Genomic DNA, 14,461 nt, shown 5'->3' with positions numbered 1-14,461 from the left:
TCTGCCCTCTCACCCTCTCACCCTCTGCGTGTCCTCTCCCTCGGTGCCACCGAGAGCTTACGCTGACAGAGATGGAGGGTTTGCTGTTTGATTCAACTCTCAGGGGTCTATTGATAGTTTCAAAGTGGAGTCCACCTGCCACTGCTTTAATCATCCGTGACCCCAGCTACATGTTGGAAGACTGCAGAGGGGGACGGGATCAGCAACCCTTTACGTGTGTGTGTGTGTGTGTGTGTGTGTGTGTGTGTGTGTGTGTGTGTGTGTGTGTTTGTGTGTGTTTGTGTGTGAGCGGTCAAGGGAAAGAGAAAGAGAAGGAGGGACATATAAAGATAGAGAGAGGATAAAGAAACATTCAGACCTAAAGAGATATGATGGGGAGAATGAATGTGTCTGTCCAACCACTTTTTAACCCCGTTGTCATCATGTGTGGGTTGAGTCTATGCGCTGAGAGTTGGAATAACACTTTGATTCCGCTCAGCTCCAGGCTTCTTTTTTTTCTCATGAAGCATTTCTTTCTGGTTTAAATGTATTATTAGTGTATCTAATCAGATTTTTCTCCAGAGGTGGAGCAGAGTAAATCAGCATGCAGGCACAACTTATGGCTGCCAAATTAATTCAATTTATTCCAAAGCCTTTCTTAAGGCCAAGGTTGTAATTATGGCATTCAATTAGAGAGGGTATAAATATTAGATAACTTCCAAATTCCCAGTGAAAGTTAACCCAAAAGTCGTTTTTTCAGGTATTGGTGATTTACATAAAGATCTCAGAGTGCTCCTGGCTTTAATTAAAGCAAAAATCATATACCACTGACAAACATCACTCATCTATTGTAGAGGTTGGGTGAGAAGGTTGTTATAACTGTTTACGTTTGCTGATTGCGTCACCAGAAGTCTACTGATAATTGGAGTGAAACTTTACTTTACCTTTAAAATGACAAGTTGAGCAACCGTGTGGTGGCATATGACAGTGTAGCTTTTCACCAAGTAAAATTTGAGTGGGTTGTTACCACACATAAAAAGTCTCAGTGTACAAGAAATACGTGACTTTGTGGAGAATATGCCAAAACCACTGCAGTGCAGCTTAGAACAGGAAGTGATCAGGGCAAGGAAGGAGATGGGAGAGTCAGGAAACTCTCTTTGGAATTAGTTCAAGCACTGCTGTGTGTTTGTGTGTGTGTGTGTGTGTGTGTGTGTGTGTGTTAGGTTTGAGACACTAAGCATAAAATGTATTCATTAAATTTTTAAACATCCTTATTACTTCTATGGTAAACATGTAACATATAAAATGTACTGCAATTACTTCTATGTCTTAATAACCTCTATTAGTTACCAGTACAATTAGCACAAGACAATGATCAACAAATCAACAAATCAAACCATAGGGATTGATAGTCTTGTCCCATTTCTGATTTGTCCATTGATTCAAATTTGTCTGGTGTTGCACTCATTGATGGCAGTTTCCCCAGCTTGAAGAAGCAATTGACCCATTAGAGCTTTGTACATAGCATTAAAAATGGTGACGCCATCTGCCTACAAAGCTAGCTGGCTCTCTAGCTAAATCTGTGAAAAATAGCAACAGACATATGGCCACAAAATAGGCAACAAGTATGAATGGGATTGACACAGCAGTATGAAAATAACCTTTGAATCAGCATGTTTCTTTGACTTGACAACATTAAAGAGGACATTTCATGAAAAACTGTTTTTCACACTTTTTCAGTGCTTGTGCACATACATTTGGGTATCTGGAGTGCCTAACAATCCACACACTGTGAAATAACACAACCCAGTCAATTTAAGTGGGCTTCCTAGATCAGAAAACATGGGATTCAACAAGACATTCAGATTTGGCTCCCTTTTTCCATGTCACATGCAGGCTCATTAGAATATACCACCCCCCCATCTGAGTATCTCCACCTACAGCTTCAGTACTATCTTGTGTCATATTTTTCTCGCAAGCCAATAAGAGCAGGCTGAGCTTTTTGAGAGCTTAAAGAGACAGACACTAAAACGGAGCGTTTCAGACAGAGGTTAAATACAGGTATATTCAGAAAGACAGAATGAGAAAAAAGAATGTGTTTTTTGAACATTAAATCGCGTATCCATGTTAAAATAAGTTTCTTGCTCTGTACAATGACGCACTTGCGCTTTTGATGTGAAAGCCCAGAAAACTGAACAAAAGGTCAATGCAATACCTTTTTGATTATAGGGTTAACACAAGTGGTGCTGTTGGAGCAACTGTTTCTCAAAACTTAGACCACATTACAGATGGCGAGCATGTCACTGCTTTTTGTTCCCCTTTCATAACTGGCATCATTCTGGATCTTTTCAAAAGTGATTGTCGTTTCTAGTCCATACACACCAAGCACCAATAGGATGCTCTGACTGTACCTGGACTTGGCTTTGTTGCAAAGAAGGCAAAGGAAAACAATTGATAGAACCAAATCCAATTTAAAGTCTGAGTAAAATAGAATATTGAGTAAGGTGTTCACTACTGAAACCTTTCAAATGACACATTGGGTTGAATTTTGTTATTGGTAACCATCATCATAATTTTCTATTACATTATAGACAGACAGACAGACAGTAAGACAGACAGACATGACTGACTACTCTTTACACTCTGGAATCAAAAGTCTTGTTGAGTGGGTGGCACACTTCCCTGCCAGGTATGAGAGGCAAGCGGGTGGCACCTCAGCTGCACCAGAACCAGGGCATATAAGCAGCTGGAGCCCGGCATCTCTTGCCTTGAGAGAAGCGGGCAACATGCCAACCTCTCTGGGATCTGTGCTACATTTCATAACATGATAGATGGCACGAACAATTCAGTTCATTAACAGCCCTCCTTAATATTTGAGAGGAGATAAAAGTTTTCTTTTAGGATGAAATTTATACTCTAATGAGGTGATAACTGTGAACTATTCCCATCTGAGCGATAGGCCCATTGACACATTCAGATTATTTCCTGCCCTTTTGCTTCAATGGACAAATGAGATGATGCTATTAAGTGTTTAATTGTGGCTGTATGTACTGACGATGGCTTATGCTGTACTTGCCACAGGCGTATTTAAATTTTCACGGCAAGATGACTTTAAAATAAAAATTTATGAAAATCAAAGTGCTTAACGTGTCATAAAACAATCACTGCTAGTTTTTGGAGGTGAAAAAGAACATCCCATTAGGTAATAGACTGCAGGAAGCTTTTTATGTTTTTTTTCTTTTGCGGTACAGCGTTGATTCCAACAGCTCTAAGTTTTGATTCACATGTCTACAAACCAATGTGAGCCTCTTGACATTTATTAGGTACGGCATGCCAAAAAGTCCACATATTCCCTGAGGTTCTTTTGATTTGTCTTGACAATGTTTAGACTTTTTTGTAGTGCAGTGGAGAGTAGATATTTCCTTGCAAGATTTCTTGTGGATTGAGAGTACAGTGGTGTTATATTGCAGATTAGAAATGTGGAATAGTTGACCATAACATGTTAATTGCTCTGTGCCTTGATCTTTGCCAAGATAACATTTGGTGAATTTTAAAGGCTCATTTACTGGGAAACTGTGGTGTCAGTTGTTGGAGCATATTGTAAAGTTTATTAAATCAAATCTCTTTGTCAGGGGGAATAAAAAAACAATATTAGAATGAATCAGACCAAGACAGTATTTCTTGGCTCAACATTTATGTCTTGAAGCTTTTCAGTAGTTGTGTGATCACTAGTCTACTTCAAGAAAGACGATGTGCACATCTATGTAGTTGCTGGTGCAGGACAAATAAATATTCAAAGCAAGTGTAGTCCGCACAACAGTTGGATCGTTATGTGTGCCTTATTTGCACAATTAACGTATTTTTCCGGAGCATCCAGCTGTTGTGCGGACTTCACTCACCACTAGTCTACTTCCCAGAAGGCAGCCTTAGATGCAATATATCCCAGAATCCTTTATCTATAAATTGGATTATATTACAGAGAACAGTAGTGCTGAATATGTCTAGTAGAGGCACTCAGAAGACAGTCATCAGAGTGTAACCAACTAACGCTGGGCACATGTTAACACAGTTTAGCACAGACAAACGTTGCCGCTGTCATTAATTAAAATTCCAAGCAGCCATTCATTATTCTTTGTCGCTAATACATGCATCTCTCTATTCAAAAGGCAGTGCCGTGTTATCCCACAAACATGAAACTATTAATGGATTGGACTTTTCTTGTGTTCTGCCTTATTAATCACCTGACTATAAATTAAGCCTGCACAGCCTGTGCTGAGCTTGTTACTCTCATATATCATGCTATTTGTGTCTGTCACGTTCGGAGCGGTTCATTATTTCCAACATGGACCATTGGCAGCCGACAAGGTAGTCATTGACCTCCACCTAATGTACTTTTGATTGAGGGTAACACATTTGGATGTGGAGACTGCTTGCTAATGTTTAGGTCCACTTAGAGAATATTGACTCAGAAGGTTAGAATACACTGTAAAATCAAGTTCATATGTTGATTTGTGTGTCTGTAAATGCTTGACTAAGCATCCACTCACACATGTCTAATGTGCTTTTCATTGAGGTTAACCTGTTGGATGTTTAAAAACCACAGGGACTTATGCTGCTCAAAAATGAACTCAACTGCTGAAGCTGTTCAGAAGTATCAGGAGGAAAGAAATCACATCTTCAAAAACTCTTGCGAGCTCAACAAATAACAAAACCTCTCTCTGGCTCTCCTACACTGCACTGCATTTCACTTTGAAATTAGAATAGTAGATACATTGGCTGACTGCTGTTTCTGAGATTATTACCCTGCTTTTCTTTAGCCACTAAACACGCCTACTGCATGTTATATAATACTTACAAATTACCCAGCATGGCTTCTGTAGCCTCTGGGAGTCCAGACAACCTTAGTTGTCAAGTCAATTCTCAGAGCAAATCCAGCTGAGTTTGAGGTGAGACAAGGTCCAGAAGCCATTACTAGGCTTGCCACAGTAGTCAGTGTTACACGTCGGGGGTCGGGCATACACGATTACAATTCTGTTTAGAAAGAAAACCTATTTAGTTAATTTTTGCCTATTAGCGGCCCCGTGAAACTGCTCTGCTTCGTACAGCATCACAGCACAGAGTAGTATGAGTCAGATTTCACTCATCACCTGACGAGATATGATAGGATCACTGCCCCGCTGACCGAACACCCCAATTAGTTCAAATATAAATATTTCAGGACATAAGATAAATACCTGGTCCATAATATTATCTTCAAGTATTAGTAGTATAAAAGTATAGAGTATAATGAATGGATGTGGAGTATACGTATGTTGAGTATAAACACCATTTAAAGGATAGGTTCACATGTTTTCAAGTCAATGCACGTGCCTATATTGAAATTGTTACTGAGTTATGCTGTTCTTGGTTGTTCCTCCTGTCCATCACGGCCATTAAGTGATTCCTTCGTAACGTAAGCAATCACAAAATTCCACAGTGATCATTTTGTGGAAAAATGTATTCTGAAGTTCAGCCAAAGTTTATATGAGGCTTTATCAGTCTGAGTTAGTCAAATCAAGTTGAAGATGCCCCTTTCAAAGTTACAGTTGTTATGACATTCCCTTTCCTTTAAGACATTTTCTAATCACAAACAAGTATCTACTTCAGGTCTATCTGTCTGCCTTGTATTCTTCCACTTCCAAGTAATCAGTACAGAGGAACTGACAAATCAATTCAATGTATGGATGTCAATTATATCTAAATGTTTCTATAAGTGAAATGTTTGTATCTTAAGATACAAGATAAAATAAACTGCAGTTTTATTTAATGTGTTTTAGACAAGTCAACTGTCATCCGTGGCTGGGACATGAGGAAAATATTTTTGTCAGAAAATGCAAGAAACCAGCAGTTTTCAAGTTACATAAGTCAAGACCAGATGCTAAGTAGAATAATACTGTATTCATATGAGTTTTATGTTTGAGCAATATGACAATATTTAGTGTACCATGAGATGATATAAAAAGAGATTTTCCTAAACTCTCCTCTTAGCTGTCCCTTTAATATATTTAGGTGTATGAGGACATTGTTGGGCAATATGAATGAATGAGCAGGTCTACTTTATGGCAAAATGCTTTTTATGATTTTGGTATCAAAGTGATGAAGTATCTTGCTTTGCCAGGTGTTTAATTCACTAGATTATTTAATCTGTAAACAGTCTTTCAAACAGTTTTTTTTATATCTTTTTAATATGTTTTTTTTTTTTTAGGATATCAATATTTCAATATAAAATAACATTCCGGGATAAATTATTTTGCTCCTATGGCCCACTCGTACCCTGACATATACTTCATTTATCCATACCACCTTTCAATAAATGATGCCTAATGTTTGCTCATGCCTTATTAGAAAGTAAGAAGCATACGAGCCTTTATGCATGACTCTATTAACATGTATACCTGCTGAATCAATGGTTTATTAGATGGTTATACCCATTGCCCTCTAATAATGACTTACTAACATTTATACCTGCGATCCATAAATATTTAAAAATGGATTTCCAACATTTATAACTGCATGTGTTTATTAATTCAGCCATTCATTGTTATGCTGCAGTTAGAGAACAGTTGGTTTGTCTTTACTCCCGGTATTAACAGGCATTGACATGCCGCTCCAGCTAAGGTATTTCATCAGAAACTCAGGTGATTAAAAGTAGAGGGGAAGCGGATTTTGCATAGTTGTAATGTCTTATCCACAAGTTTTCTGGAGCATTCCTTGAGCAGACTTTTATGTGGAAGATAACTGTCATCACATATTTTTTTTCTGCCAATCTTATCTCTCCCAAAAACATGATATTTTTGGAGATAGAGTTACTGTATTTTACAGGCTCACGTATCTACCCATAGGGTTCTCTGTTCTCCCTCTATACTACCCCTGATATGTATGGTGCCTTTATTTATTCCACCCACACAAACAGATACATGTGCACACAAGCACCCTGATACCAACACACACACACACACACACACACACACACACACACACACACACACACACACACACACACACACACACACACACACACACACACACACGCATCATTCCAACAAGAATACACATATTTGTAAACACCGCCCTCAAACGGAGGCATCCTCGTGAAACGTTTCTTGTTGTTTTCTTTTTCGGGTTTGCCACGCTCCTTGAAGTAACCTTTCTCATTCTGAGAATCTGCAATGCAGGCTGTCTTCATTTAGGTGTTTGTTGGGTGGGCAGGGTGGAGACTGCATTATTTATGATGAGGCAAACCAGCAGCAAGTGATAGACACCAAACAGACACGAGAACAGCCCCTCGTACCAGAGCGAAGCAATCAAACACAGTCCCTGTGCATTTAGTGACGCCTCATGACACCTCTTTTCATTTTACACATAAAACATTGCATCCTCTCCTGCTGAGTGCCTCGGAGAGGACAAAAATGAGAAGCTTCAGAATTGGGAGTCCTAAGAGAGCGTGTCAGCATATCTCCCCCAAATGTTGGTGTAAAAGTGTTGCAGCTGATTTGTCCGAAAATAAAGGAGTGCGTAGGAATCATGATAAACATTTCTCCAGATGAACAAGGACACCTCTATCTCCACCCCTCATCTGGAGGAAGCATTGTTTTCCGCAGAAACAAAGCGTCACATCAGTGCTGAAATAGGCAGCCGTCTCCTTGATATAGACAGATCTAATGAATTCATATTACAATGCAAATAGCACCTATCCATTATCATCCACCGCTGAATCCTCTTTGTTTGTCGGGATTAACATTAATCTCAGAATCTGAAGAGTGGCCGACAGAGACTTACTTGTGTTGTTCATGTTATGGAAAATGAATAAAGCATGAAGGCGAAGTGTTTGGGTGCAGAACAGGCTTTGTGGAGAAGACAGGGATGGGTTGAGAGATGTGGTGGGTGGATAGGTGGGAAGGGGGTGTTGTGGGATGGAGGGCGGTGCGGAGGCCACAGGGTCCGCAGTTCAGGTCTGTTGAGAAATCCTCAGTATTTCTTCAGTATGCAAGGCAAGTGCTAGAATCCGGCGAAACCTCTTAAATATTAAACGCCAACCACCTGCAGTTTCTCTCTCTCTTTCTATTCCATAATAGAGCCCAGCCATTGAAGCTGTGATATGAGTGATGGTTGCATAACAGAGAATGGTACAAGGCATGTTTACAACAAAACCAACACATAACCAGCCAATGTGTCTATGTAGTTATCAGGACATATATTCTGATGAAAAAATAATAAACTTAAATTGTACTTCTACTTAGATAGATAGACATTTATTGATCCTTTCGGAAATTCATTTTGCACCATACATCTCATCAAATAGACAGACATACAACAACAAGACCACTAAACCCTCCCTCCCCCCCGCACAACAACAATACACAGTCCCAAATATCTCCACATCATAAAATAGTAAAGTTTTATACTTAATCACCAGTTTTCCGTAATATCATGAACGCCTCTTAAGGAACTAGCTGTTCTTTTCAACAAAATTAGAATTTCTAAAAATTCCTCATGGTCACAACGCAATAATAGCTGCAATTGTGTATATTTTACCTAATTAGATAACCGCAGACTTAACATTTGACAGATAGATAGTTTGTTGATCTTTTTATTCCTAAAAATTGACTTCAATCCCCGAAATGGTTTTTGGTAATTCTCTGGAGGCCCAGTGTTGGCCTCATTTCCTGATCAAAAGAGTTGTCTCTTCCTGTCTGGGACAGATCTGGGATTAAATGGCTACCTTTGATGATTCACTTAGCAAAATTACAACCCTGTCTCCAAAGATTACCCTCCCCGCTGCCCCCCTCCCCCACCCCCTCCCCATTTCTGAGGTTCTGTCAGTTAAAATACTTAATTTTAGATGTCAATTTAAAATCAGAGCTTTATTGGTGTACTCGCTAGATAACCAGACTTTTTTTTTTTTAAGTTTTTTTCATCATTATGTATTTCAGTTAGATAATGACATGTAGAAAAAAATACTAAAAATTTAGTTTATGCTATATTGTCAGTCAGATAAAAAAAAATTACATTCAGAAACATTCACAGACATATGTTGGTTATATTTAGATATAAATAGTTATGTCAATAACTCAAACATGTACAAACAGAATTTCCCCATGATGGCAGTCTCAAATGAAGGCAAAGGTTAGTTTAAATATTTAAGACTTCAATACCCAGAGGTCCAAAGGAAGATTATTTCCTAACGCAAAGGCTTTCAAGCGGGTGAGCAGAGTTCATGACCCGAAAGAAGTTAAGGGCAAAGACTTTCACCCAGGAAACGGGGGTCCATGTCCTGGGAGTACTACTTAAGCGGACCAGTGTTTTAACTCCAACCACAATCTTTTTTCTAGACCGCTAAACATAACTGTCACGTGACCGGTGGTTACGTGACAGTCACCGTAATTTCGTAGGATATTATACAAATGGTTGTGCATACGTTTTCGTACGATATCATATGAACCCATTAATGAGAAAATGTGACGTTTAAATACAGAAAAGGCTACTATATACTTATATATATATATATATGTATATATATATATATATATATATATATATATATATATATATATATATATATATATATATATATATATATATATACATATATACTTATGTAACATAGTAATGAAATATTAATGTAAAATACTACATGTGACACCTTTAATGATTTAATGCTATGACTGTTCAGGTGCTGTGAGGGTGTCAATCCACATTTGAAACAAACAGAGACACAAGAGTGGGATTGACAAGTGGCAAGTGAAATAGACAGCAAATAAGTGTATTTCTCAAAATGTTAAACTGTTCCTTTAATTTGGGCATATATGCTGCTTTAGTGTCTCCCCGGTTTGCTTTTGCAGTTTTCTCTATAACTAAAGCAAACACTTCAACACATGGAAGTTCAAACACTTAAACATGGAAGGCAGGAAAAACAACAGCACAGTGGCATTGTGGGGAATGACAGACACATGCAGGTTAGAGAAGTAGTTGTGTTGCTTTTATGTCACCAGTTTGAATCTAATCTCTCTTCACTCCCTCGATGTCTGTTGCTGGAATGCTTTAAAGCAAGGTGCCATATCAATCTGGACAAGTATCTTGTGCTGTGTTTGTTTTAGGTTGCACTTATTCAAAAATGATGGCCCGAAACTAAAATGGCTTTGAATTATTTTCAAAGGCTGATGGATATGGACTGTTGTGTATTATTAACATTTTTGTAGATTTGTTTTCTGATAAGATAAAACCTAACCAAATGTAAAGCATAGCCGTTGTTTTTGTGGTAATGTTCTTCTCTACAGAATAAGGGGGGGGAAAAAATGCTGACAAAAGCCTGGATTAACACCCGATGAAGCTAGAACCACCGTTTCTCATCAGTACATTATATCTCAATAAAAGAAAAGTCAACAACATCCCCTATAATAGAGCAGTCCGTATATTTCCACTCTAATTATGTCATTCCAGATGTGTAATTAAAAGTGAATCCCATTTTAAGGGGCAATTGTGAATGTGACACTAGTGAAAGGCTATGTGGCCTTTTCTTGGGTAGGGTAGGGTTGATAGTGGTAACAAGGTCCAACAGGGCACTTTTAGGGTCCATTTCAAATGTTGCCATCATGTCATTGTGTTGCCTGACAGCTGTGAATGACAGAGACAGAGAGGTCATAAGAGGGAATTTCATCCGCTCTCCGGCGAGGGGCGAGACGAGACATGTGCACCTCTGTCAAGGCAATCCAGAGCTCGGCTGACAGATAACTGATACCTGGGCTTTAAAAGAAATGAGAAACGAGAGCAAGTCTAGGGCATCATAATCCCTTTGGAAAGGTTTTCCATCTGTCACAAACATTAGTGACCGGGCTTGGGTAATTTCCCCACAGGATTTACAGAGAACATAAAAAAGAGCCATCTAATGTTCCCCCTACCTCAAAGAGCCTGGCAGGTAGACAGTTGCAGCGGTGCCAGGTATGGAGGGATATATGGATCCACCCTTCACATGAGAAGCCAGGGTCTATGTTTGTATGGCTTGATAGGCTTCTGTGGATAGCTATTGTTTACGAGGATCAGAAATTACATCACTTACATCCAGATTTTATTGTGCTATAGCAAAGTTATGATGCCACAATATTGTGTTGATTTCAACAAGCTGTCACCACATACAGTTATCACTCCCTAGTTACTTTCACAATAATGGACATTTGGCTAATGGCAACATCTGAAAATAGTCACATAAGCACAACAAATCTGATTGGTACAAAATAGATAAAATAATAAGATATTGTTTGTTCATGTCGGACCCTGTTGCTCATAGTGAGAATCTGGTTGAGCCTGTGTGATCTGGTCTTGAATAGGGGTGTGTTCTTTTTACTCCCCCTCATCCCACCCTGTCTCCTAGGAATTACGTTTATACACACACCAAATTTGCAACACCAAATATGTAATGCAGAAAGGATTACGTTTTCTGTTAACATAGTGAGGACATTTTGAATAATAATACATGATGAGGCTAGAGATTCTCATCAACATGTAGCACCATTTCTCCTTCATCCATGGAGGAAAAGAGAGTCTGTGGTGGGTTTTCAGGGAGTTACTGCTTTTCTCCTGGTCACTGCTATCCCTATCATGCACCTCATTGAGGGCAAGACTGGTACTTCCTCCATGCCGGTGGTGATGTGCTGAGCACAAAGTCAGATGAGACAGATAGGGTGGAGTGGTGGTTTGAAAAGAGGTGCATGGGTGCATGTTTGAAGAAGGCATCCCGGACTTTCAAGATCTTTGTATGGAAGATATAAAAAAGGCTATTTTGGCAGAAGACAAAGGAATGATGTTGTCAGTGAACAATTTACTGATACGATAATTAATGGGCAGAATAATCAATTAATATTAAAATATGAGGTAAATAGTTGGATATTACACAAAATACCAAGTTTTTCAAGTAAATATCTTGAAATCTAAATCTAAAAGTGTAAAGATGTTGTTGTTTCATAATATAAATTTGATGCCTGACAAAAGTCCATGACTGAAACATTGTTTCTCTAATAATGTCTTTGTTGACAGTGTGCATGAAATCAACCTTTTTTTTGCATGACCAGTGAGAGAGAACTAGTTGAATGACGGAATGTCACAACAGCAGTGATCTGCTGCAGCATTCTGGATATTAAGATGTAGGCATGGACAAATCGGCTGTAGGGTCAGGGGTCACTAGGGCTCATTACCCTTGACAAGCTTCTACCTTCTGTAATTGGATATTGCATCATAAATGGTGACACAGGAGACACAGATCTGGCAAAGGATTTGCCTGCGGGTAATATTAATGGGCCATTGCTTTCTTTTGTGTAAAGAGAGCTCCACACAGTTCATAGGCAGTTTTAGTCTTTTGAGATGGCTTATAAAATACAAAAACAAAAAAACAGTGTTCATGTCTGTATATTCTCTATGGCATGGTATGTATTTATTAGAAGGCTGTGTAATTTGCTCTACTCTGAAACCAGCAATGTCAACTTTGTATGGGCCAGTAATTGCATGGAAGTGTGCACATTAGTTCACTAAGTTTGTTTTATGATACAAATTTTGCATGTACATATTGTAAGTAATGTTTACAAATGACACTCAAGGTCTCTCCCTGTGTCCTTACTTAGCACTAGAAGGAGACCTTTGCGTCTGTGAGACTGTGGTTTGTGTTTGAGATGTTGTTGTATTTCATACGCCTGCTATTTGGCTTTCCACCACCTACTGTTTGGCAGCCGGGATAGCTGGTGGGTGGCATTTGCTGCTGGAGTGCTGTTGATGTGGAAGAGACCTGTGGATCAAGAAGAGACCTGTGGGTGTGAGAGGCAGATGCCTGGGCCTACAGTGTTGCGCTCTGATTCAAACTTTGTGTGATACAATGTATGTTTCCACCACCTTTGCTGAGAGGCGAAACTACGTGGGAGGTGACATATTTACGCAATGTTTGATGTGTGTCAGGTACACTACAGTCTGCTCCGGGGAGAGACCTGTGGTTCTTAGGTACAAAAAAAATCTGTAAACACAGTCAATAATAATAGACTATGATGAAAATGTATAAAGCCTATGGAACGAGCAGGCAAAGCCAGGGAAAAACACTAATACATCTTGTGAGCCACGCAACACGAAAGCAAAACCGGTAGAGAAAAAACGTCCTTGGGATTATGCATTGGAAAAGCAACTTTCATTAGAATGAATGGGTGCTGTTCTGTTGTCCAGTGTTCAGTTCTCATACATCTATATCTCTACTATTCATCTGCGGTCTAAAGATCTGAGGCGTCGCACAATGATTAACACAATAGGAAAGCTTTTTACAGACTTTCCAATAATAGGAACAGAAGCGTTTTCCATCCTCATCTAAATGTAACAGTCGCGGTTTAAACACGTTTAGGCACAAACACTACTTTTTCCTCTGTACTCACAAAAAATAAAAATAAAAAATGCCTCCTTACGCAGAGTTTGCCGCTCTTCTACTTCGTCACCTTACTTACTGCTTTGCTCCCGTCATAATTACTACGGCTACTAGAGGGTGCCACATAAAAACGTAAATATGAGTCGTAATTAATGCTTGAACAAACCACTTATGTGGTCGTTTTTTCGGGGGAGGTCTCCTCACAAGCAATACAAATATGCTGAAAAGCATTGACAAGTAGACTCAGCTTTTATATAGGGTTCACGAGCCTAAAAGGTAGGGAAAGGATACTATAGTGCCAGTCTTATGTGACCACTTATATAGTCGGTCTCTGTGGCATTATTACGGTATGGGGTACAATAACCGTATATGTGTAAAAACAGAATGATTATTGTGCACTGCAAATTCTAGAGGCAGAGCCCCTTATATGCCCCCAACTTTCATGTCATCCCACTTTTCTTCTAGTTCAAGACAAAGTTCCCATATTTTTTAGCTCAACATTGGCTGAACAGGCAACATTATACACTCACCTTAAAGATTTCTCGTTAATGCAATCTAATCAACCAATCACATGGCAGCTGCTTCAATGCATTTAGGGGTGTCGTCCAGGTCTAGACAATCTCCTGAACTCCAAACTGAATGTCAGAATGGGAACATCAGTTATTGGGATTTTCACGCACAACCATTTCTAGGGTTTACAAAGAATGGTCTGAAAAAGGAAAAACATCCAGTATGCGGCAGTCCTCTGGGCGAAAATGCCTTGTTGATGCTAGAGGTCAGAGGAGAATGGGCCGACTGATTTCAGCTGATAGAAGATCAACTTTGACTCAAATAACCACTTGTTACAACCGAGGTATGCAGCAAAGCATTTGTGAAGCCACAACACACACAACCTTGAGGCGGATGGGCTACACCAGCAGAAGACCCCACCGGGTACCACTCATCTCCACTAAAAATAGGAAAATGAGGCTACAATTTGCACAAACTCACCAAAATTGGACAGTTGAAGACTGTAAAAATGGTTGTTGCCTGGTCTGATGAGGCTTGATTTCT

This window comes from Sander lucioperca, chromosome 9 (genome assembly GCF_008315115.2).
Source record: "Sander lucioperca isolate FBNREF2018 chromosome 9, SLUC_FBN_1.2, whole genome shotgun sequence".
Taxonomy (NCBI): Eukaryota; Metazoa; Chordata; class Actinopteri; order Perciformes; family Percidae; genus Sander; species Sander lucioperca.
The sequence above is the reverse complement of the archived record's forward strand: the minus strand, read 5'-3'. Positions refer to the sequence as shown.